This window comes from Heloderma suspectum, chromosome 3 (assembly GCF_057233095.1).
Source record: "Heloderma suspectum isolate Gila_16-S chromosome 3, 16-S_ref, whole genome shotgun sequence".
In the NCBI taxonomy this organism is placed as follows: domain Eukaryota; kingdom Metazoa; phylum Chordata; class Lepidosauria; order Squamata; family Helodermatidae; genus Heloderma; species Heloderma suspectum.
Window position 1 is genome coordinate 12,747,529 of NC_139460.1, and position 22,773 is coordinate 12,770,301.

Consider the following 22,773-nt stretch of genomic DNA (forward strand, 5'->3'; position numbering starts at 1 on the left):
TGGAGGTGGTCAAACATGAGATGGCAAGATTGAACATCAACATCTTGGGAATCAGCGAACTAAAATGGACAGGCATGGGTGAATTTAATTCAGGTGACCATCATATCTACTACTCTGGGCAAGAATCCCTGAGAAGAAATGGAGTAGCACTCATAGTCAATAAAAGGGTGGGAAAAACAGTACTGGGGTACAATCTTAAAAATGATAGAATGATCTCAGTACAAATCCAAGGCAAACCATTCAACATCACAGTAATTCAAGTCAATGCCCCAACCACTGAGGCTAAAGAAGCTGAGGTTGATCGGTTCTATGAAGACCTACAACACCTTCTAGAACTAACACCAAAAAAAGATGTCCTCTTCATCATAGGGGATTGGAATGCTAAAGTAGGAAGTCAAGAAATCACCGAGATAACAGGCAAGCATGGCCTCGGTGTACAAAATGAAGCAGGACAAAGGCTAATAGAGTTTTGCCAAGAGAACACGCTGATCATAGCAAACACTCTTTTCCAACAGCACAAGAGACGACTCTACACATGGACATCACCAGATGGTCAATATAGAAATCAGATTGATTATGTCCTTTGCAGCCAAAGATGAGAAAGCTCTATACAGTCAGTCAAAACAAGACCTGGAGCTGACTGTGGCTCAGATCATGAGCTGCTTCTTGCAAAATTTCGGCTTAAATTGAAGAACATAGGGAAAACCACTAAACCGTTCAGGTATGACCTCAATCATATCCCTGATGAATATACAGTGGAGGTGAGGAATAGATTTCAGGGATTAGACCTGATTAGACAGAGTGCCTGAGGAACTATGGACGGAGGTCCATAACATTGTTCAGGAGGCAGCAACTCAATCCATCCCAAAGAAAAAGAATTGCAAGAAAGCAAAGTGGCTGTCTGATGAGGCTTTACAAGTAGCTGAGGAAAGAAGGGAAGCAAAAAGCAAGGGAGAAAGGGGAAGATATATCCAACTGAATGCAGAGTTCCAGCAAGGAGAGACAAGAAGGCCTTCTTAAATGAACAATGCAAAGAAATCGAGGAAAACAATAGAATGGGAAAGACTAGAGATCTCTTCAAGAAAATCGGAGGTATCAAGAGAACATTTTGTGCAAAGATGGGCATGATAAAGGACAAAGAAGGCAGGGACCTAACAGAAGCAGATGAGATTAAGAAGAGGTGAAAAGGAGAACTATACAGGAAAGATCTTAATGTCCTTGATAGCCATGATAGTGCACTCACTGAACTTGAGCCGGACATCCTAGAGAGTGAAGTCAAGTGGGCCTTAGGAAGTATTACTAACAACAAAGCTAGCGGAGATGACAGTATTCCAGCTGAGCTATTTAAGATCCTAAAGATCATGCTGTTAAAGTGCTGCACTCAATATGTCAACAAATTTGTAACACTCTACAGTGGCCACAAGACTGGAAAAGGTCAGTTTACATTCCAATTCCAAAGAAGGGCAATGCCAAAGAGTGTTCAAACTACCGTACAATAGCGCTCATTTCACATGCCAGCAAGGTGATGCTCCAGATCCTACAAGCTAGGCTTCAGCAGCATGTGAACTGAGAAATATCGGAAGTACAAGCTGAGTTTCGAAGAGGCAGAGGAACTAGAGATCAAATCACCAACATTCACTGGATCATGGAGAAAGCAAGATAATTCCAGAAAAATGTCTATTTCTGCTTCATTGACTATGCTAAAGCCTTTGACTGTGTGGATCATAACAAACTGTGGCAAATTCTGAAAGAGATGGGAGTACCAGACCACCTTACCTGTCTCCTGAGAAACCTGTACGAGGGTCAAGAAGCAACAGTAAGAACCAGACATGGAACAACCGATTGGTTCGAAATTGGGAAAGGGATATGACAAGGCAATATAATATTGTCACCCTGCTTATTATATGCAGAGTACATCATGAGAAACGCCAAGTTGGATGAATCACAGGTCGGAATTAAGATTGCCGGGAGAACTATCAACAACCTCAGATACACAGACGATACCACCCTCATGGCAGAAAGTGAAGAGGATCTAAAGAACCTCTTGTTGAGGGTGAAAGTGGAGAGTGCAAAAGCTGGTTTGAAACTCAACATTAAAAAAACTAAGTTCATGGCATCTGGCCCCATCACTTCCTGGCATATAGAAGGGGAAGAAATGGAAGCAGTGACAGATTTTATTTTCTTGGGCTCCAAGATCACCGCAGACGGTGACTGTAGCCATAAAGACGCTTGCTCCTGGGGAGGAAAGCTATGGCAAATCTAGACAGCATAGTAAGAAGCAGAGACATCACCTTGCCAGCAAAGGTCCATCTAATCAAAGCTATGGTTTTCCCAGTAGCAACGTATGGCTGTGAGAGCTGGACTATAGGGAAGGCTGAGCGCCGAACAATTGATGCTTTCGAACTGTGGTGCTGGAGAAGACTCTTACAAGTCCCCTGGACTGCAAGGAGGTCAAATCAGTCTATCATAAAGGAAATCAACCCTGACTGCTCATTGGAAGGACAGATACTGAAGCTGAAGCTGAAATATTTTGGCCACCTACTGCGAAGAGAAAACTCACTGGAAAAGACCCTGATGCTGGGAAAGACTGAAGGCAAAAGGAGAAGGGGACGGCAGAGGATGAGATGGCTAGATAGCATCACGGATGCAATGAATATGAACTTGAGCATGCTCTGGGAGAGAGCAGAGGACAGGAAGGCCTGGTGTGCTATGGTCCATGGGGTCATGAAGAGTCAGACACGACTTAATGATTGAACAACAACAACAACAACAAAATAGCTACTGACCATCAGCTATATGATTTCTGAAGAGTGTAACCATTAAGCTTTTGCCATGGGATTCCCTGCAATAAAGAAATCTCACTGATTTGGGTGTCCAGGGTCAGATTGCGCTGGGGGGATCAGGAAACCTGACAAAAAGATGTGTCTAAGGAAGCAATCCTATGGCCACTAGTCAGCGGCTAGATGGCCATAGGATATATCAGTTTCCAGGAACCAACCTTGGACCCCACACTCTGAGGTCAGTTCCCTGAGAACCGACCTTCCTCCCCTTCTGCACTGCCTTGCAGGCAGTTCAGAACAGCCCTGCGACCAGCACTCAGAAGAAGATCATGAAGCAGCAAAAATGGGGTGTTCCTGGGGGCATTTCAGGGTGGGGAAGGAGGAAATGCCAGTATGACACATCCAATGTCGGTACGACAAATGCCGGTATGACACATCCAGGCAGCCACTTCCCCTGCTCTGCTTTCCTGTGGCTAGACAGCCGAAATTGGCTGTCTAACTGCAAATGCAGGGTGGCTGAAGCACGGATAGAGATGTTAGAGAAATCCACCATGGATTCAAATGAGGCTAGATTCTTTGGAATCCAGCCTCAGGAATCCGCAGTGAATTGGCACCACTTACCTCTGCTCCAGGAGGACTGGAGGTGGAATGGCACTCGGCTGCTTCTTCCACTGGAGCCATTTGCCTCCTCTGCACCAATCGCTATTTCTTTAAAAAAAAAATGGTGATCGGCTAAACCTGTGAGCACTTGGTAACAGAGAAGGGGGTGCATCAAAGAGCACTTTGCCCCAGGACCTTTCAAATCTGAAACCAGCCCTGATCACAGGGAAGGGAGAACATTGCTAGCCTTTTGCGAGCCAAATATATTTCCTTTTGAGCCTGGGTTTCTTGTGATTAAAAAAGACTAGTATTTTCACTATGTTCTATGGTAGTAGTGGTTTCATTCTGTTGGAAGCCTGGATTGATTTACTTTGCTGCTTTGTTCTTCTAGCTGCTTTATTCTTCTGGCTGCTTAGCCAGAGGACTATCAGTTTATGACCCTAAGTTTCCAAACCTTTCACTTTCTGAATTCAGTCTGATTTATTCAGCCACTTCTGCTCTCTGTTCCACACTATGATTTTACAGCTGCAGTTCTTAAAGTCCTCTGATGATGAGAATGAATCAGATGCCTGAAGGGCAGCTGGGTCCTGTATCTAGAATTTGGTAGGGATGTCAGAGAATTCCACCACGGATCTCGGTGAGGCCGAATGCCAGTGCATTTGGCCCCCCGAAATCCGTGGCGGAACGGCCTGCCACCCCCCCCCCGCAGATCCCCCCTGGGACGAGACTTACCTGGGACGGATGTTCTGGACAGCGGCGGCGGCGGTGGTGGCTGGTCTTCCGACCAGCTGCCAGCGCCACCATTTGCCGTCTGGTCATTTGTGGGTGTGTGTTTTTTTACAGGGACGTGATAGGCTACATAAAGACTTACGTAGCCTATCACGTCTGGGTTAAAAAAAAATGCGTACACAAAAGGTGGCGGCTCCAGCCTCTGCCATTTGCGTTCCTTATTTTTCGCCATCTTAGTCTACATAAATATTTGCGTAGACTATTATGGCGAAAATAAAGGGGAACGCAAATAGCGTAGTGGGCACTATTTGCGTTCCTTTTTGATTCGCCATTTTAGCCTATGTAAATATTTACATAGGCTAAAACGGGGAATCAAAAAGGGACGCAAATAGTGCCCACTACGCTATTTGCGTTCCCCTTTATTTTCACCGTAATAGTCTATGTAAATATTTAAGAATCCCCACGGAGCAGAGCGGAGCCAGCCAGGCAGGACTCTGGGGGGAGGGACAGAGTGCCTCCCCCCCATCGAGGATTCCGGGGGGAGGGACAGAGTGCCTCCCCCACCACCACGAAGCAGATCCGTGAAAAGGTAAGTGACTTCCGTATGTCCCTAGAATTTGGGACTGTTGGCCTTCGTAGCTCTTGTTTGTGCAACGTCGCATCTCTGAATCAGGCCAGCTACAACTGATTGCGTCTTTGTGCCGGAAATCAAATGCATAAGGAAACCTGCTGCCGTTCTGTGCCAGCTTTATAAAGATGCAATTGTATTGGGGCAATATTTCCTCTGTTTGTCACTGTTCAGTTGCTTTGTAACAACTAGGCATAAAGAACCCGTCGCTTAGTGATGCATTTAACAGCTAGCAGAAGGGATCCGTTTGCAAAAGGATAAAATACATCTCACGTACCAGATGTTTGTTAAGCTAAAATATCTTCTTTTCATTTGTGGGAGTGAAGAAAGAGAGAGAAAAGGGGAGGGTGTGTCCTATTCCTTGAGAACTGAGATCTTCAGCTAATGGGTGGTATAGAAATATAATAAATGAATGGATGGAGAGAGAGAGAGAGAGAGGGAGGGAGAGGGAGAGAGAGGGGGGGGAGGGAGGGAGGGAGGGAGGGAGGGGGAGAGGGAGAGAGAGAGAGAGAGAGAGAGAGAGAGAGAGAGAGAGAGAGAATATTTTTAAGGGGACCCAGAGTATTTTATGATTGGCATGTTCTTCTGTTATTGATTGCCAATTTCTTGCAGGATAAAGCTCTCAGGAGCAGGTTGAAAGAGCAGAACTACTTTGTGAGTAGGGTGGCCATTCAAATAGGGGACTGTCCTTTTCCACAGGACAATCCTCTGTTTGAAGTGCTGCAAGAGGACTGTCCTCTATTTGAACGTATCCTCTGTCTGAAGGGCTGTCTAGTCCAATGTAACGATCAAGAACCATCAGAACTGTTGCCCATCAACAGTTAACACCTAGACAGCAGACCAGCTGGAGAGGCACACATGTCACTTTGTTGCAGTCTTCCAAACTATGTTAAGCTTTGCAGGATTTCTATTTAAATTATAACAATTATTTATAAATTTGCATCTATACATATAAAAGAGCACATGCAATGTTTATGGACATGTGTGCCCTCTTTTGCCCTCTCTCTTGGTGATGCATTTCATCTTCATTGGGCAATTCATAACTGGCCACCCTATTTATGAGGCCTTCTAATGATATTACATGGGACTTACCTTCACTGCTGGACCTGCCCTACCACTAATACGTGAGCCCAGGCGATCCACACCCTGCCACACCTGTCTCTTGAGAAAACGCTTAGGAAGGCAGACTTGCCAGAGAACATGCGAAACTGCCTTCTAGTGAGATAGACCATTGGCCAATATAACTCATTATCACTCTAATAACAGACTCAGCTGGTTGAGTGCCAACAGGAATGTAGCCAAAATGGGGCCACCAACAAGCAACAGGGAGCTATCAACGTGTTCAGCAGAACCCCAATGTTTGCAGAAATACAAAAACATACGGGGGGCGGGGATACCTAAGGTGACCAAATAACGACTCCAAAACAGTCAAATGAAGACTGAGCATGCTCAGTGACCACAAACCCCCGTTGGGGGGCAGGGGAGGAGGAAGAAAAACAGGGCAGCAGGAGAGGGAATGGAATGGGGATGTTCTGGGAGAGAGCTGCCTGGAACAACTGAACACGTGCGTTCTACAAAACAACATTGTTGCAGGTGTGACTTATTTGTACTGACTGGCAGCTGCTCTCCAGGGTTTCAGATGTGTCAGATTTTCCCAGCTTTACATGAAGATGCTACGGACTGAACCTGAGATCATTTGTATGCAAAGCATATTCATTCATTCATTCATTCATGTATTTATTTAAAAAATTTGTATCCCGCCCTATATCATTAAGATCTCAGGGTGGCATACTGATAAAATCAATTTAAACAGTACAATCAATAATTTAAACAGCTAAAAAGATATCAACCCATTAAACAAGCTAATACCAATTAAAATCTAAAACAATAAAACTGTTAAAACAGTGTGCTACCTTAGGGAATGCATGAAGCCCTCAAAGGCTTTAGTAAAAAGCCATGTTTTTATTTCGGGATGGAATGAAACCAGTGTCTGCGCCAATCAAGCCTCTGAGGGGAGGGCATTCCTCAACCGGGGTGCCACAGCAGAGAAGGCCCTCTCCCACGTCCCACCATAGTGTATGTCTCACATTGATGGGACACAGAGGAGGGCTCCTCCAACAGATCTCAGTCCTCCGACAGGCATATATAGGGAGAGGTACTCCCTCAAATATCATGTGTTGCACCCTGCCACTGAGGACTAGGGATGTTGGAGGAATCCGTTTGGGGTGGGGGTGGAACCTGGTGAGCTTTCACCAGCTCAGCCCCCCTGGACTCCAACTTAGCATCCTCCAGCTGGCCTGACTCAGCCCGCACTAAGTTGGGCCGACTGGAAGATTTTCTGCCTTTGCATACCAGTGAGGGCAGAAGGATGAGAGGTGAGTGGTGCTCCCCCCTCATCCTCCCGCCCCTTCTGCCACACCGCTACTGCCGGGCAACCAACCCTCTCTGCCAGGGTTGGCCCCGGCAGAGAGAGAGGGTCACTTGCCAGGCAGTGGCGGCAACTGTTTTTCTTTTCTTTTTTCCTTCTGTAAAAGGAAAAAGAAAAAAACATGCCTGGATTTTGGGATGAAACCCCCGGCTCGGTTCGCAAAGGAAGCCAAGCCAGGGGCATCGCAGGAATCCTCCGGGCCTTGAAAGGGCTGGATTTTCCCACCTTGGACATCCCTACTGAGGAAAGAGGGGGGGAGGCAGTGGGGTCACTGAAGGCCTTCGTTCCATCCGTGAAGCCACTAGGATGGCGAACATCTGCACATGCAAATGCTGAATAAATCTCATTAATTTGCTTAGTTAAAATTATGGAATACATCACCAGAAGATGTGGTGATGGCCGCCAACTTGGATGGGATTAAAAGGGGGATTAGACAAATTCATGGAAGAAAAGTCTATCCATGGTTACTAACCATGGTGCCTATATATTACCTCCAGTATCAAACACAGTAGGCCTCTGTATGCCAGTTGCTGGAGAACATGAACAGGAGGGTGCTATTGTAAAGGCTAATCTATACATTATCATCTGAAGGGGTACAATTCTAAGACTCTACTACTTCACCCTGTAAGTGGGGGTGGAGGTGGGGGGAGGTTGATCTTTATTTTATTTTTAAGTTTCCCAAATGCATAGAACTAGCATGCAGAGAGAGGCCACCAGTCTGGTTAACAACTAATTTTGCCTGCTAGAAGGCCAAACTAAGAAGAGGGGTGGGGGGTGTTGAGAGCCAAGGCTCAAACCTCTAAATGGTTCAAACCATGGCTGGCTGGGGGATGCTGGGGGTTGTAGGATTTATTTGTCCTGGTTGTTCTACATGGCCCCATGGCCCGGTTGGAGTCCAACAGGAAAAGAGACTTCAGTGTGATGGCCCCCTTCCTGTGGAACTCCCTGCCTTTAGAAGTCAGGCAGGAGCCAACATTGTGTTCCTTCCGGCACCTCCTGAAGATGTTATTTTGAGAGGCCTTCCTTGCATGACGAGCTGCGGTTTAGTAAATTCAGCCTTATTGGGATTTGTCTTTTTAAAAAAATGTTTTAACCCTTTTAACTTGGTGTTTTATTCTTTTACCTTGTAGTTCACCACTGCAAAATCTTCTGATGTGGAGTGGAATATCAATATTCTAAATAAATAAATAAATTTTGTCTGAACATGTTTAGGATTGTGCCCTTAGATAGGTAAATGGAGGGTCAGATTTGCTGTAGATACTGGTGACCTGATACAACATTTTGCCCTGGTATGTCTTCTATACATAAGGGGTTGGGGAGTGTTACAAGGTGGGGGGGAACTAAAATTGTAATCCCCCCTCCCAGCTGCAGTGTGAAGTAGGACAGTCCCCAGAGGGACTCTTTTATGTGTTGAGATACGATAAAGTTTTATTGGAGTTCTATCGTATGATCTTTCTGGATGCATAGTTAAGTTTTGTTCAGCTGGTTATGTAAATTTGTTATTAGTATTGTACACCACCTAGAGTGGCTGGGTAGCTGGTCAGATGGGCGGCTAATAAATCAAATCAAATCAAATAAATAAATAAATAAATAAATAAGCAAGCTCTAAGCCTCACTTTCAGGCTGCCTGGTTTTTTTTTCCCCATTTGGCCCGTAACTGAGCTAAGGGTTTCTTTTACTGCTCCATGTGTGTATTTAACTACACTTAGGGCAGGCACTTGTATGTCCTCTCTTTGGGTGATTCACCATCACCAAAAAAGGGGGATACAAGAGGACACCGATTTGCATAAAATTTGCAAATGCTAATATATATGCATAGATGCAAATTTAGAAACTAGCATAATTTGAACAGAAATACTGTATGTCTCGCCATAGCGGGGAAGACTGTGGGCAGGGGACCTGTGTGCCTTGCTCAGTCTCCTGTCCAGGCGCTGTTGATGGGCAACTTCAAGGCCCAGCTCTCCTTTCTGGTGGTTCTTTATCTTGAAACCAGACTTGGACTCAACAGCCCTTCAAAGAGGAGCAGCCTTCAAAACAGTCCTCTGGCTGCCTTTCAAATACAGGACTGACCTCAATTAAAGAGGACATATGGCCACTGTGCCTACTACACCTGTTAGGTAAAATGGGAGCAAAGGCTGAGTAAGTTCAGGTATGCACCCATGTAGGGTTATTCTTCCTCGGAAAGGAGCCATGCAATTTAATCTACTCCATGCACACGGAGTAAGCCCACTGAGTGTAGCAGGACTATCTACCAGGTAGAGACCCAGTGTGGTGTAGTGGTTAGACTATCGGACTGGGACTTGGGTGATCCAGATTCTAGTCCCCACTTGGCCATGAAGCTCACTGAGTGACTTTGGGCCAGTCACTGACAATCAGCCTAACCTTCCTCACAGGGTTATTGTTAGGTTAAAATGAAGAGGTGGAGAAGCATGGAAGCCACCTTCGGTTCCTTGAAATAGGAAAAAGGTGGGATATAAATGTAATGATAAATACATACAAATAAGTTTGTAGGATTGCAATGTCGCAGTGTAATCTATACATGCCTTCTCAGTTGTGAACCCTACTGATTTCCAAGGGACTTGCTCTTAGGTAAATGTGTACGGGATGGTAGCCTAAGACCACAGTACTATATACATATGTTCTGGAGAGTACGTAAGTCCCACTGACATTAGCAGAGCTTACTTCTGAGTAGATATGTGTAACATTGTGCTGTGAGTCCCTAAAGAGAGAAAAAACTTAAATCTTTCCCAACAGAAGACAATTTAATTGAACAGACCTTTTAAAATTGTTACAGCTATATAGGTTAGAAGCCTTTTCTTTTTTTTTCCCCCAGCAGTCTGTCTGTTTGGTGGCATTTGATGTAAATTAAATTTATGACTGGATTAACCTGTACGAAACTAGCAGAAGTCTTTTCTTCATCACACAATTTCATTTCCTGCTGCTCCCCTTTTATGGTCTCTGGAGCCAATAAAGTTTTATAGGAGTTCTAGTTTTCCCGGCAAAGCATCAGCTTTCCCAATATAAGTCGAGCAGACAGCTAGGCCCACTGTCTTTAGATGAAACACGGGTTTCTGCCCTGAAGAGTCTTGCACCTGCTCCTTCATTTCTTCAGGGTCATCCTAAGATACTTTGCTGCCTCAGGCAAAGAACAAGATGGAATCTCACTCACCTCACCACCACCACATATAGAAGACAACTGGATCAGCACTTAGCCATCATCAATTTATCTGGATACCACATTTTTCACAATACATTGTGCTCAAAGCATTTCATAAGAACGTAAGAAGAGCCCTGCTGGATCAGACCAAGGGTCCATCTAGTCCAGCATTCAGTTCCCACAGTGGCCAACCAGCTGTCAACGGGAACCCACAAGCAGGGCATGAGTGCAACAGCACCCTCCTGCCCATGTTCCCCAGAAACTGGTGTACATAGGCTCACTGCCTCTGGTATTGGAGGTAGCACATAGCCATCAAGACTAGTAGGCATGGATAACCTTCTCCTCCATGCATTTGTCCAATCCTTGTTTAAAGCCATCCAGATTGGTGGCCATCACCACATCCTGTGGTAGCAAATTCCCTAGTTTAACTATGTGCTGTGTGAAGAAGCCTTTCCTTTTATCTGTCCTGAATCTCCCAACAATCAGCTTTATAGGATGACCCTACTGGGTTCTAGTATTTTGAGAGAAGGGGAAAAAATACCTCCCTGTCCACATTCTCCACACCATGCATAATTATGTACATCTCTATCAAGTCTGCCTTTACCCTCCTTTTCTCCAAGCTAAACAGTCCCAGCTGCTGTAACCTTTTCACATAGGGGAGTTCCTCCAGCCCCTTGATCATTTTAGTTGCCCTTTTCTGCACTTTTCCTAGCTCTACAATATCTTTTTTTAGGTGTGGTGACCAGAACTGTATCCAAGCATGATCACACCATAGATTTCCCAAAACAAATACTATTGACGTAATTATAATATATTGCAATATGATATTAACTCAGGTAGAGTTCTTTTAAAACAGGGGTGAGGAACCTCAGGCCCAAGGGCCAAAGTGGTCCCTCTTGGAGCTCCAATCTAGCTCTTGGAGGGGGGGGGGTTCTCCAGATGGCCACACCGCTTTTCCCTGGCCTGACCTTCTTTCCACCAAGGACCAGTCATTTGGCAGTTTCCAGCTTTTGTGCAGCTCCCCACCCCACCCCCATTCTAAAATGTTGAAATGCTGCTCCTGAGGCATTAAGAGAGCACTCCTATGCCCAGTAGACACTGCCTAGAGGGCCACAGGATTTGAGGGTTTCTGGGAACAGAGCACGGAGCCAGGGGTTCCAAGCTCAGTTGCCAGAAACCGCACTCCCTGCCACGTTCCACACCCCCTTATAGCAGGCACGGTTCTCTCCAGCCTGGCTGCTTCCCCATGCTCACAAAAGGAGTGTGGAGAGGGCAAAAAGGGGGCGGTCCCAGGGGCGGAGAGGGGAGGAGACCACAGGAGCCTCTTTCTATTTGCCACACAACCTCTCCCCCGCCCTGCGCCAACATCCCTGGCTAGATGCATGAAATCGCACATCTAGACAGAAATTCAGGGTGGCTGGAGCACGGATGAGAGGATCCCCTCTATTCTCCAGCTGCCCTGCATAGGATAGTCAGCAGCCTACAAGTTCGGTGGCTGGCGACTGTCTTCATTGGATTGCGCCCTTAGAGTAAGAGTGTTAAGTTACAATATGCTGGTATTTTGGGCCCCATCCCCTTTGCCTTTAACCCCACACACCACTAGATTGCAGCCCCAATGGCTTTTCCAAAGTAGAATTGGGTGCTCAGGCTGAAAGAAGCTCTTCCCACAACCCCCAATTTAAAACATGTGGTAGCACCTTAAAGTCTAACCACCATCCTGGCTCTTTGTTGTTTTTGCTGTGCCAGACTAACTCAGCTACCCTTCAGGAAATCAGATTTTAAATAAGCATGAAGCATTCCAGTAGGTCAGTGAACAATATTCAGTACCAATCATTAGGGCTGTGCAGGGACCCCCTGACTCACTTCAGAGGCCTTTACGGAGCTTCCGAATCAACCCTGACTAGCCTTGGCCCTATCCACAGCTGGGCCGAACCACTTCAGCCTCTGGATCCAAAGCTAGATCTAGATAGCCAAATACCCCCCACCCAGCCCCGCAAGCCCCACAGCCACCCCCTGCCCAGCCTGCAATGTTGCATAGATGCCCTCTTTATGGCCGTAATCTATGCAACATTTAATTACTGGAAGAAGAAGAAGAAGAAGAAGAAGAAGAAGAAGAAGAAGAAGAAGAAGAAGAAGAAGAAGAAGAAGGAGTCCCCATTTTTAAAGAAAATAGTGACTCCCTCCAAGATGGTGACAGCTGTGGGCACTCTCCACAGGTCCAGGAAAGGAGCGAGGGGCTTGCACGACTGAGCGGGCAGCTATCCAGATCAGGCCAAAGCAGCCCAAGTCACTTCAGATCAATTCAACCCACTTCAGACTGCTTCAGCCTGATCCCAACCCACTCCAGAACCAGACTGATTTGGTCCAAATCACCCCAATTTGATATTTGGACCAAAGCGGTGCACAGCCCTACCAATACACTCACATTTAGGGATGTATCGATTCTGTTAAATCCATTGTGTCTGTGTTTCCCAGATTGTTAGGCATCTTTTGTTTGGTTGTCTGCTCATTGATGGAATTGGATTTTTTTTTTTACCAGAATTTCATTCTAATTGCATTAATTCACATTAGCGCTAATGCACATTAGTGCAAGTGCACAACAGTGCCAATCTGCACTTGTGCACTTGTGTAAATGCACTTATGTGCATTCGTTAATGCGAATTGCAAATCCCCCGCAAAAGTGAAAAACTGGCCCACAAGACTGCAGAATCCACGTAACTGAGAAAAGGCTGATCTGCTGCAGAATCCACAGGTCAGATTTGTAGAAATCCAAATTTATTTCAATTGATTGCAGATTTCTTCAACATAGAATCATACAATCATAGAATAGCAGGGTTAGAAGGGACCTACAAGGCCATTGAGTCCAACCCCCTGCTCGATGCAGGAATCCAAGTCAGAGCATCCATTCCCTACATCCCTACTCGCAGTGAAGAAATCACTAAACAGTTCACAATAAAAGACTTAGCAATAAGAGATCTCATCCACAGCAAACTCACAGCAAAAAAGGGAAAGGGGGGGGGGAACATTTACAAACCTCAGTTATAAAATGCCCTCTCCATGCATCTGGTACCAATGTTGGCTTCATTTCAGCACCCAGTTAAACCCTGGCCATCTACCCAAGCTTTGGGGTCTCCTTGACCATTGCTCGGTTCTTATTTACCATAATTGATTTCATATACTGGATTGTGGATTATTGTCTTAGGGGGTAGGGGAGTGTTGTGAATTGTTTTTACTGATTGTACCTTGTGCTGAGATCCATTGATATGGGGCAGATGTGAAATATTGTAATAAATAAATAAACGTGATGGTCTCCACCCCCATACCTGAGGGCAGCAGGCTAGCTTAGAGGCCACAAGAAACATTGCCCTCCAGCACCTCACCACCACTCCCTGCCCACCCACTCCCAACATCCATTGCTTAAGCCAGCTGGCTCAGGCAGCTGCCTCACTCTGCCTAACGGTAGGGCCCGCCCTGCTGGTTCTGTCAGTACTATGAGTCATGCATACATAGACACACATATCTCAGGGCATGTTCTGAAGACTCATGATCCTGCATCCTTGCCAAAGCTAAGCTAAGGGTGGGGTTTCTTCAGTGCCTGGATGGGAGACCACATACCTAGGAACACACTGAATGCTGCCTAGAGATACCTCATGTAGCATCCTTCCCCCAGATGCATTGTTGGACGAGATGACCCCTGACAGAGGGAGGGCCACTGCTGCCTCAGGAAAGAATCAGCAAAAACTGTTTAAAAAAAAAGAAAGGTTTTTATATATATATTTGTTGTTTATTCGGTCAGTCGCTTCCGACTCTTCGTGACTTCATGGACCAGCCCACGCCAGAGCTTCCTGTCGGCCGTCGCCACCCCCAGCTCCCCCAAGGTCGAGTCCGTCACCTCCAGAATATCATCCATCCATCTTGCCCTTGGTCAGCCCTTCTTCCTTTTGCCTTCCACTTTCCCTAGCATCAGCATCTTCCCCAGGGTATCCTGTCTTCTCATGATGTGGCCAAAGTACTTAGGTTTTGCCTTTAATATCATTTATACTGTGCGTGTGTGTGTGTGTGTGTGTGTGTGTATGTGTGCATGTATGTGTATGTATGTATGTATATATATATATATATATATAGAGAGAGAGAGAGAGAGAGAGAGAGAGTGAATGGCAAGAAGGATGGAGACTCGGCCACAACTTTATTAATATTTACATGCGTTATGCAATGCAACTTAAACACTGAAAATATTTGTGGGGACACCCCTCTCTCAACTCCTATTCACCCACAGCCTGGTTGAGCACACCACTTTTTGCCCCTCAAGGAGTTTGCACATCTTGAGCCTTTTTCCTGTGTAAAGTTCTGTGGTTTGGGCATATAGCTGAGCTAAGTAGGGATGCTGGAGAAATTCGAGATAGACTAAAATGAGCTCAGATTTCTAAGAATCTGACATGTGGTATCTGCTGCAGAGTGACCCCCTCAGGCCACACAGAGTCCGTAGACTTTGGGATTTTTTTTTTTTTTTTTTTACTTTTCTGAAATGTATGCATATTTATTTGTAGGAAAATATGCAAGTTTCTGCTGAGGAAAAGTTGAATAGAATGGGGAACAATGCACTAAATGTTAATTACCAAGGTCAATTATGTAAATTGTTGCAAAACCTCTTACATAATTATTTGCATTTGTATTTTTCCGCATGATGAAAAAAATCCACATTCGTCTCTGAGTGGATGGTGGAACAAAAGACACCTGGCAATCCACAAAACACAGACTGAGTGGACTTTACACAGTCCATATATCCCTAGAGTTAAGACTGTGCTACTGTCTTATGTATTTCTCTAGCCCACCCTTGAAAGTACAAAAAGTGCCTCCCAACTTTACATCCCAAAAATGGAGCTGACGAGGCAAGGAGACACTTTTTTATCCACTGGAACCTCTCCAGTAGCAGACAGTAGTGCTCAGGAGTCCAGCTCTGAACAGGGACATGGCTTGTGCCGAAAGAAGGGAGCAGATGTATCTCACTCCCTTCAATCAACACAAGAAGCCACAGATCCCCTTTTCCCACTCAACCATCACACAGCAAGTTCCCATGGCCCTCAATCTACATTCCCATGGCCCCCATTCCTCCAGGCAGGCCCATCTTCAGTGGTGTCCATGTGCCTAAGCTTTCAGTGCTAATAATCTTTAGAAAACAGTGAAGCAGTGGTGCAGATAGGCTGCTTATACCTATGGGCTTCATTTCAAAGACAGCCATGTGTCCTTCTCCAACAGTATACATGAAATCTAAGCAGTCGTACCTGGAGAAGGTACTGGCCAGTGGTGTGAGCACAGCACCAAACTCTACTTTCTGTCTCTATTGGGGGTAAGCAAATCTGGCTACAGCTTGGCCTTGACTCCCAGGTGCAGCAGTTGTGACAGCAGATGGTGTCCTCTTTAGAGATTCTCCAGCAATAGGCAATATCACCATCTGTCACTGCCAGGGAAGCTGGACAAGAAGCCAACTGTGCTGCAGGCCTTGGCAGCACAAGGAAGACCTGCACTACAGAACTGTCCTTCTGAAGAGTGCAGTATTACCCTGCTGTTAAGCTGCGTCTTTTGGAGATCACGCTCGCTATCATTCATGTGGTCATGGGACAGCCAAGAGCTCCTGGAGACAGCTACAAGAAAGGGGGAAGGAGGGCAGGTGGGACAGGCAAGCTCTGGGATGGCCATGTCTCCTACTTTACAAGAGGCATTCCTCTATCTGAAGGGCTGTCAGAGTACAGTCCTCATTTGAGGGTGTCCTCTATTGGAAGGCCTGTCCAGCCCACATCAGGTTTAAAGATAAAGAACCACTTTAAGACAGCAGACTGAACAGCCAACCAGGTCAGCTGGTCCTAGTCTTTCCCTCTAGGGTGAGATCTATTTCTATTTAAATTGCAGTAATCATTCCTAAATGTGCATCTATTAAGGATGTATGGATTTTGTAATATCCATTCCATCTGCATTTCACAGATTGTCAGGTGTCTTTCAATCTATCATCTATTCATTGGCAGAATTGGATTTGTTCCCAGTTTCCCTAATTTGTGCACATTCACCTTTGGAAAAATGTGCAAATCCCCCCAAATTGCACAAATCCCCCATAAAACACACCAGTCTTCCCATGCACTTTTTCATGCTTTAGTCTATGGGGGAAATGCACATTTTTGGTGGTGTGGGGTTTTTTTACGTATTTATCTATGACTAAATTTATGTAAAATTCTGGAAAGTGTAAAAAGAAAGGTTCATATAAGTCAGCGGAATCCATGCGACTCGAGAAAAGCCAGTCTGCTCTGAAATCCATGGGTTGGATTCATAGAAATCCAAACTCATTTGATGCCATTGTGGAGTTTTCTGACATCCCTAGCATGTACACATGTGAATTATCGTATGTCCTCAGGGCCAGGCCTAGAACAAATAACGCCCTGCGCGAGCAGTGCCTTTGGTCCCCCGCCGCCACCATAGTCATTTTTGCAGGACCATGCAGAGGATTTATGGGGCCTGGTGCACATGGGATGTCCATCAAGAATGTCATTGTTCAAAACCTTGATCTCTCAGCACTGTGCTATAGTTTGCGCAAGCCACAGTTCACAAAGCCACATTCTGAGCACTGGCAGTGTGCTATGCAATGCAGCAGAACTATCACAGGTTTTTCTTATAATACCTATGTTTTGCAGCAGTTCCTATCTTTTGGTAAGCATTCTTTATTTTAGAATATCCATTATTTTTCTCTTTAAAAATAATAAGGAAAAGTTATAAATAAAAAAGGTATCCAGCTGACCTCTTACAGTTTACAAATTTATTTTGCTATTTATATAGTGCTTATAGTGTTTACAGTATTTGAAGGGCTCAGTGCTCAGTAATATTGCCTCAAAGTACAGCTGTGTTCCACTGATTTTTCCCCAGCGCAAATGACATTACAGGGGAAATTGAAAAAGACACATACTTTAGAGCTAATTGAAGGAAGATCATTTTTGTAGTTAGCGCCCAAACAACCTGTAGAACCTTGAAAGAAAGGCTACAGGTAACTTTAGGCCAATCACTGACTGTCAGCCTAACCTACCTCACAGGGTTGTTGTGGCCATAAATGGAGAGAAGGAGGATCATCTAAGCCTGCTTGGGTTCCTTGAGAGAGGAAAAATGTTGGGATAGAAGTGTAATAATAATTTTATGATCTTTCAACATTCTGTGGCCACTAAGCATGCACAGCCCTCCCTCCATTTGTTATTTCTGGGGTCTTCCCCACCACCGCCTTGTGGGATCTTTTCCTAAATACTTCTGCAAACCTCAGGGGTTCCCATGTCTGTTGATGCCTCCCTCTTGCATGTGGGTCAAGCTATTTTGGCTACATAAGCAAAACCATGTGCATCTGAACATAGGAAATAGAAGGATCAGAGGAAATCCACTCATCCTAAGTGGCTTGCCTAAGGCCACCCAATGAGTTCGTAGCTGAGGTGAGATTTGAACTTGGAACTTCCTGGCTCACACCTACTATGTTACACCATTCTTCAAAATACAAACCTTTGTGGCATTCACTTACCTTACTTAAATCCAGGCTGTAACAAATATTTTACAATTTCAATTTTGAAGTAGAAATGAAAAATTTTGGTCAGGTGGAAATTTCTCCTGAAAACCAGTTCCACGTTACAAATATCCACCTTCTTTCAACACTGTTTGGTGCCATTATTTTCCCTGTTTATTGCTTCTTCCTCCTTCCTAGGTTAGACACATTCAGAGATCCCATAGGATGAAGGGGATGATGTCACGAAGCTGCATAGCCAATCAGATTTGGCTATATGATGGTGTTACTGCAGACAACTGATGACAACTTCGGCAAGTGAGAGTAACTACAATTGCTAAAATTGTATGCCAAAAAACTCCTTTCTTTGGTGAGTAGCTTTTAGACTCTCCTTTTGGGGGGAAATTGCTAAAAAGGAGAGTCTAAAAGCTACTCACCAAAGAAAGGAGTTTTTTGGCATAGATGTCTCCAAGTAGCGGTGAGTAGTTTCAGCTCAGGCATAGTTAAAAGTATTTTAATTGCTTCATCCTTCATGGCAGCAGAAAGAACCCTGTGAAATAAACCTTTTAACTCTTACATAGTTTTTGTCTTAAGGGTAATGAACCATATGTGAAGACATCTGTACTGCCTGCAATGCATGATCATTAATTAGAAAGAAGACAGGATATTTTATGACTTCTGGGACCAAAAAATAAATAAATAAAAATAAAAAGTGGCTCCAAAAAAGAAAAGAAAAGGAGTACCATATGTATTCTTTCCATCATCAATATTTCATAGATGGTACATCTGATAATTTGTAGGTTACATTTAGCTGTAAAGATGAACTGCTGGAAAATGATCATGCCTTGCTGTCCCATATGCCTTGAGGTCCTTCTCATAACACCTACATGATGTTGACTCTTTCTCTTCCTTCAAAGTCTAGATCAAACATCATAATACGAAGTTCATACTATGAGTCATGTCACTGGTCTCATAGAATCATAGAATATTACAGTTGGAAGGGGCCTACAAGGCCATCGAGTCCAACCCCCTCCTCAATGCAGGAATCCAAGTCAGAGCATCCCTGACAAATGGCTGTCCAGCCCCATCTTAAACGCCTCCAGTATGGGAGAGCCCACCACCTCCCTAGGTAATTGGTTCCATTGTCATATTGCTCTTACAGTCAGGAAGTTTTTCCTGATGTTCAGCCGGAATCTGGCTTCTTGTAACTTGAGCCCATTATTCTGTGTCCTGCACTCTGGGATGATCAAGAAGAGATCCTGGCCTTCCTCTCTGTGACAACCTTTCAAGCACTTGAAGAGTGCTATCATATCTCCCCTCAGTCTTCTCTTCTCAAGGCTAAATATGCCCAGTTCTTTCAGTCTCTCTTCATAGGGCTTTGTTTCCAGTCCCCTGATCATCTTTGTTGCCCTCCTCTGAAGCCTCTCCAGTTTGTCTGCATCCTTCTTCAAGTGTGGTACCCAGAACTGGACACAGTACTCCAGATGAGGCCTAACCAGTGCTGAATAGAGGGGAACTAGTACTTCCTGGGATTTGGAAGCTATGCTTCTATTAATGCAGCCCAAAACAGCATTGGCCTTTTTTGCAGCCACATCACATTGTTGGCTCATATTCAGCTTGTGATCGACAACAGTTCCAAGATCCTTCTTGCTTGTAGTTTTGTTGAGCCACGTATCCCCCATCTTGTAACTGTGCATTTGTTTTCTTTTTCCTAGGTGCAGAACTTGGCATTTGTCCCTACTGAATGTCATTCTGTTGTTTTCTGCCCAGCGCTCCAGTCTATCCAGATCACTTTGAATTTTGTTTCTGTCTTCCAAAGTATTAGCTATCCCGCCCAATTTTGTGTCATCTGCAAATTTGATCAGCATTCCCTGCACCTCCTCCTCCAAGTCATTAATACAAATGTTGAAGAGCACTGGGCCCAGGACTGAGCCCTGCGGTACCCCACTCGTTACCTCTCCCCAGTTTGAGAAGGTCCCATTGATAAGCACTCTTTGAGTCCGATTCTGTAGCCAACTGTGGATCCACCGGATCATTGTTTCATCTTGCCCACTTTGAGCTAGTTTGCTCATCAGGATATCATGGGGCACTTTGTCAAAAGCTTTGCTGAAGTCAAGGTATATGATGTCTGCAGCATTCCCACAGTCCACAAGGGAGTTTACTTGATCAAAAAATGAGATCAGATTCGTCTGGCAGGACTTGTTTTTGACAAATCCATGTTGGCTTCGAGTAATCACGGCATTGTTTTCAAGGTGCTTCCAGATGGATCGCTTTATCATCTGCTCCAGAATTTTCCCTGGGATTGATGTCAGACTGACTGGTCTGTAGTTCCCAGGTTCCTCCTTTTTACCCTTTTTGAAGATAGGGACAACGTTAGCCCTCCTCCAGTCATCTGGCACTTCCCCGGTCCTCCATGATTTCTCAAAGAGAATAGACAGCGGTTCTGAGAGTTCTTCTGCCAGTTCCTTTATTACTCTAGGATGCAGTTCATCTGGCCCTGGAGATGTGAACTCATTCAAAGTAATGAGGTGTTCCTTGACCATATGCCTATCGATCTCAAGCTGCAATCCTGCCCCTTCAGCCTGTACTTCGCCTTTGCCAGGGGGGTCATAGACCCTCTTTTGGGAGAAGACTGAGCCAAAGTAGGAATTGAGCACCTCTGCCTTTTCTTTGTAATCTGTTATTGTTTTGCCATCCTTATTTAATAGCTGAACCACCATTTCTTTCCTCTGCCTTTTACTATGCACGTAGCTGAAGAAAGCCTTTTCGTTGTTTTTAGCATCCCTCGCTAACCTCAGCTCATTCTCAGCTTTAGCCTTCCTGAGACCATCCCTGCAATTCTGTGCTACCTGCCTGTACTCTTCCTTTGTTACTTGGCCTTCTTTCCACTTCCTATATGTGTCCTTTTTTGTTTTCAGGTCATCCCTAAGCTTTTTGTGAAGCCACATTAGTTTCTTCTGTTGTCTTCCACCTTTTTTTCTTGTTGGAATGGTTTGTAATTGTGCCTTTAGTACTTTCTTTTTAAAAAACTCCCACCCATCTTGGACTCCTTTTCCCATTAGAGTCGCTTGCCATGGGACCTTACCGATCATTGTTCTGCGTTTATTAAATTTGTTGTTGTTGTTCAGTCATTCAGTCGTGTCTGACTCTTCGTGACCCCATGGACCATAGCATGCCAGGCCTTCCTGTCCTATGCTCTCTCCCAGAGTGTGCTCAAGTCCATATTCATTGCATCAGTGATGCTATCTAGCCATCTCATCCTCTGCCGTCCCCTTCTCCTTTTGCCTTCAGTCTTTCCCAGCATCAGGGTCTTTTCCAGGGAGTTTTCTCTTCACATTAGGCGGCCAAAATATTTGAGCTTCAGCTTCAGTATCTGTTCTTCCAATGAGCACTCAGGGTTGATTTCCTTTGGGATGGACTGATTTGACCTCCTTGCAGTCCAGGGGACTCGTAAGAGTCTTCTCCAGCACCACAGCTCAAAAGCATCAATTCTTCGCACTCAGCCTTCCTTATAGTCCAGCTCTCACAGCCATACATTACTACTGGGAAAACCATAGCTTTGATTAGATGGACCTTTGTTGGCAATGTGATGTCTCTGCTTCTTACTATGCTGTCTAGGTTTGCCATAGCTTTCCTCCCAAGGAGCAAGCGTCTTTTAATTTCATGGCTACAGTCACCGTCTGCGGTGATCTTGGAGCCCAAGAAAATAAAATCTATCACTGCTTCCATTTCTTCCCCTTCTATATGCCAGGAAGTGATAGGGCCAGATGCCATGATCTTCGTTTTTTTAATGTTGAGTTTCAAACCAGCTTTTGCACTCTCCACTTTCACCCTCAACAAGAGGCTCTTTAGATCCTCTTTGCTTTCTGCCATGAGGGTGGCATCGTCTGCATATCTGAGGTTGTTGAATTCTCCTGGCAATCTTAATTCCGACCTGTGATTCATCCAACTTGGTGTTTCTCATGATGTACTCTGCATATAATAAGCAGGGCGACAATATGCAGCCTTGTCATACTCCTTTCCCAATTTTGAACCAATCGATTGTTCCATGTCTGGTTCTTACTGTTGCTTCTTGACCCTCGTACAGGTTTCTCAGGAGACAGGTAAGGTGGTCTGGTACCCCCATCGCTTTCAGAATTTGCTACAGTTTGTTGTGATCCACACAATCAAAGGCTTTAGCATAGTCAATGAAGCAGAAATAGACATTTTTCTTGAATTCTCTTGTTTTCTCCATGATCCAGCGAAAGTTGGCGATTTGATCTCAAGTTCCTCTGCCTTTTCGAAACCCAGCTTGTACTTCCAGTAGTTCTCAGTTCACATACTGCTGAAGCCTAGCTTGTAGGATTTTGAGCATAACCTTGCTGGCATGTGAAATGAGCGCAATTGTACAGTAGTTTGAACTAAAATCCAGGGTACGTGTTTAGCTACACTTGGCTTTTGCTTCATTTAGGACCAAGAACTCAAGTATAACATGGTCACTTTCCCTTAGAGTTCCTGTAACTGCTACTTGATCCACTAAGTCATCTCTGTTGGTTAGGATCAAGTCAAGGATAGCCGGTCCTCTAGTTCCTTCCTCTACTTTCTTTCAGAGGAAATTATCGACCACACAAGTCAGGAATCTCTTGGAGGGGCTATGTTTTGCAGAATTTGTCTCCCAACAAATATCAGGGAAATTTTAGTCTCCCATTACTACTACATCATGCTTCCTTAAAACATCGGCTATTTGCTTTTCAAAAGTTTCATCCTTGTCTTCTCCTTGATTGGATGGCCAGTAGTAGACTCCAACCACCAGGTTCCTTTTATTCTTTGCTCCATTTATTTTGATCCAGATGCTCTCGATGGGGCTACCAAGCTCATCCTCCTTTATTTCTGTGCAGAGATGTGTATTTTTTGCATACAGTGCAACCCCACCTCCCTTTCTGTTTCTCC